Here is a 3,442-nt window from a genome sequence, read left to right on the forward strand (position 1 = left end):
AGCGGCGCTGTGCGAGCAACTTTGCCGGGTCCCCCTCTGCCCCCACTGCACCGGGGTCTCCCCTCTACCCCCCCCCCCCCCAAATATCCGTCAACGGGGCCCCCCCTTCTCCCCGGAGAGTGAACCCCTCCTCCTCCTAACACTGGGACATTACACCGCACACCACTACTGGATTATCTCACCTGGATAAACTCCACCTTTATCTGATATCTGCTCCTCTCCACCCTCAGCGTCCAGGGGCTCCGCGATCAGGCACGTTGGAGCTACAAACTTGCTGCTCTGGTGAGCTTTCTGCTGAGTGTGCATTGTGTGATCATCTCTCTGCAATGTTTGTTATGTGTGTACTTATTGTATATGAATGCACGCTGTGATGGTGTCATCATCTCTCTGTGTGTGTGCGTGTGTGTGTGTGTGTGTGTGATAAAAAAAATAAAATATATAATTATACACATACACACACAATGACGTGTGTATTGTGTATGGATGCTGGTGTCATCATGTCACAAGGTGTGTGTGTGTGTACATTGTGCGTGTCATCATCTCACAAGGTGTGTGTCATCATCTCATTGTGTGTGTGTGTATTGATGCACAATGTGTAGCCATATGCGGAGTACAGACATGTCTATACATACATAATGAGATGATCACACAAGCACAATGTGTAGATATAAACCAAAAAGTACAGATGTATCCTTATACTCAGTCTGCTTGCATGATCATCTGACTGTTTAATGATGCACAATAACTACACATAATGTGAGATGATCACACGTCTGTACACATTGTGCTTGTATGATCATCTAACTGTGTGTATTGACATGACCTGTACTACATTGTGCTTGTCAATACACACACACATAGTGAGATGATCACACAAGCACAATGTGTAGCCACAGACAAGAAGCATGGATATATGTCAATATACACACATGGGGAGATGATCACACAAGCACATTGTGTAGGTATACCCTAATAAGTACAGATGTGTCATTATACACCTAGTCAAATGGTCACACAAGCACAATGTGTAGCCATACACAAGAAGTACACATGTCAATACACACACACACAGTGAGATGATCACACATGCCTCCACCTACACATTGTGCTTGTCATTCCCTCACTCTGTGTGTATTGACATGTCTGCACTTCCTGGGTACAGTTCCACATTGTGCTGTGTGTGGACAGTATGTAGTGTTTTGTGCAGTTGATGTTGTCACTGTGTTTATTCTATTCCTTTGTGTACACTGTTCCTGTAAGGTGACACACGCACTCCCTGTGCATTTGTTAGGCTTCTTTGTCTTCTCCAGTATGTCTATGTCATTGTGTGTGTTCTGAGGCGGCACAGTGATGAGATCACCCCCTGTCCACAATGATGCTATAGAGGGATATTACAGTAGATGGCCGTGAGTGTCTCCTTGTGCCGGGAGCCGCAGTCCATACTCCCATGTTACAGATCACTTTTCTGTATATAATCTTCCACTAACAGAGTCCGGGACACACTGCACTCTCCCTGGAATCGCCTGAAATGTCTACCCATGAGTGAGACATAACCTGTAGGTCAGTATGTGTTTATCGGGGCCCACGGTTCCTTTTTTGGGGCCCACAGATTGTTAGAAATGACATGTTATCATAGCTCATGCATACCTTGCCTGGCACATAAAACACTTGTCATTAATGTGCCCTGTTCACACTATACAGTTGTTTTGAGGTGCGCTGCATAAAAATTTGAGCATGTTGTAATTTTTGCGCACCACAGCGAATCGCAACTCTCTGCGGTGCTCCTGCGTTGTCACTGTGTCAGATGATTCTCAAGTGCAGGCTACAAGAGGCCAACATGCATTGTGCAGACATGGGCCACCATTGTCACCATCGGGAAGCCTGTCCAGAGATATGCAGCTGACACTAGAGTGCGTGTCGACGCAAAGAGGCTGCAGGAGATCAGCAGATGAAAACAAGTGAAACCGGTATTTTCTAAATGAGTATTTTTACTTTTTAAATAAGTGTCATTTTTATAGGGCCCATTGCTTCTTAGGCTTTATGTTCCACGTTAACGTGCCTTGTGTTGGGGCAGCCATATTAAGAATGAAGGGGCCACCAAGGCACCCTAACATGCCTACAATTGCACCTAACCCTTCTATTGGAACGCAACACACTAACTGTGCATTGCAGTGCACTACAACGCAGCTGTGTTGCCTCAGTGCATTCATGATGAATGGCACCACCATGCACTGTTGGTGTCCAACCACCCCTCCCCACACAATCCATCCCCCCGCTGACTATTTTTGAAGTGAATTTTGTTGAATGGCCTGGCCCAAACATTTTTGTCTACACAGTACCTTCATCCAAACAGATGGAAGCACCGTTCAAGTTTTTAAAATACAATAGCCGGCAACAGAGTTGGCCAGTTTAAGGACCAGTTCACACCGTAGCATTGTGTTAATTGTGCATTACCATGCACCTAGCGTGCCTTACTGTGCATTTCCATTCATTGCGTTGAGTTGCTATCACACAGTGGACCTAGTGTGTGTTACCAAGCATGTAACGCACGCTATAGTACACCTAGCGTGCCTTACTGTGCATTGCCATTCATTCACCTAGTGTGTGTTACCATGCACTAGGTGCGTTATGTGCAGTAGCAGGCACTACTTTTTTTTCTCCACAATGCACAATAATTGAGTACTGCTCATTTTGCTGCACAGCCTCTAGGAGGCGCATTGGGGTGCCATTCAAATGCAGGGCGACGCATGGTAGGTGTGATAGCGTGTGTTATTTATGGGATTAATGAAACGCTACGGTGTGAAGTGTTTCGATCTACTTTAATGGGGGTTGCCCAGTTATTTTGGGGTCCTGAGATCATTAGAAATTACATTTGATTCATGGGATTCCATTGGTTGGGTTCTTTATTGGGCGCCCCCCCCAAAAATGCAGAAAGTTTGGAATCGCAAGGAAATAGTGCCCAGCTTGGGTAGCACTGTGCACCATTGTGATCCAAAGGGTTGTAACAGGATTTGCACGTGCAGAGCAGTGCGTTGTGTTTATTACACATGGAACTGAATGGGAAGCGTAGCTTTGATCACTTTACTACTGTCAGGCATGTGTGGTTTCTTTGCATTGAGGGTGTCCTTGCTCATACCTGATACTGGGAGGGCGTCGGATTTGCTCTTTTGCAGTTTGTCTAGACAGCAGGTCAGCCAGGCCAGGAAAGGGTTACACACCAGCCAGGAGCCTGAAGTTAAAGGCTGCCTGAGGATTTCACATGTCACTGGAGAAGGGGAGGGGGTAGAGCAGCAATCACTCTCCGCACATGTGGGGGAGGGCTGGGATCTTTGGCTCTGAATGAAGGAAGTTGCAGAGAAGTTGTTTGTTTTTTTTGTTGTCTGTGCTGCTGTATGTCCTGGTAAGTCCTGGGTGCTTGATGTCTGTCCATGCATGTACTAGG

The 3,442-nt window shown here is 46.2% G+C and overlaps 1 protein-coding gene across 1 annotated transcript in view; it reads left to right on the plus strand.

Annotated features, from left to right (window-relative positions):
- Positions 1–221: 221 nt before the first annotated feature.
- The window catches only part of VGLL4 (vestigial like family member 4), a 125,744-nt gene continuing 122,523 nt past the window's right edge, over positions 222–3,442 (plus strand). Inside the window, exon 1 of the mRNA XM_018563821.1 lies at positions 222–282. The gene's annotated coding sequence lies outside the window, so the exon portion shown is untranslated. The remainder of the gene's footprint in view (positions 283–3,442) is intronic.

The sequence above is a fragment of the Nanorana parkeri genome, unplaced genomic scaffold (assembly GCF_000935625.1).
Source record: "Nanorana parkeri isolate BGI_ZX_2015 unplaced genomic scaffold, ASM93562v1 scaffold700, whole genome shotgun sequence".
NCBI classification, from domain to species: Eukaryota; Metazoa; Chordata; class Amphibia; order Anura; family Dicroglossidae; genus Nanorana; species Nanorana parkeri.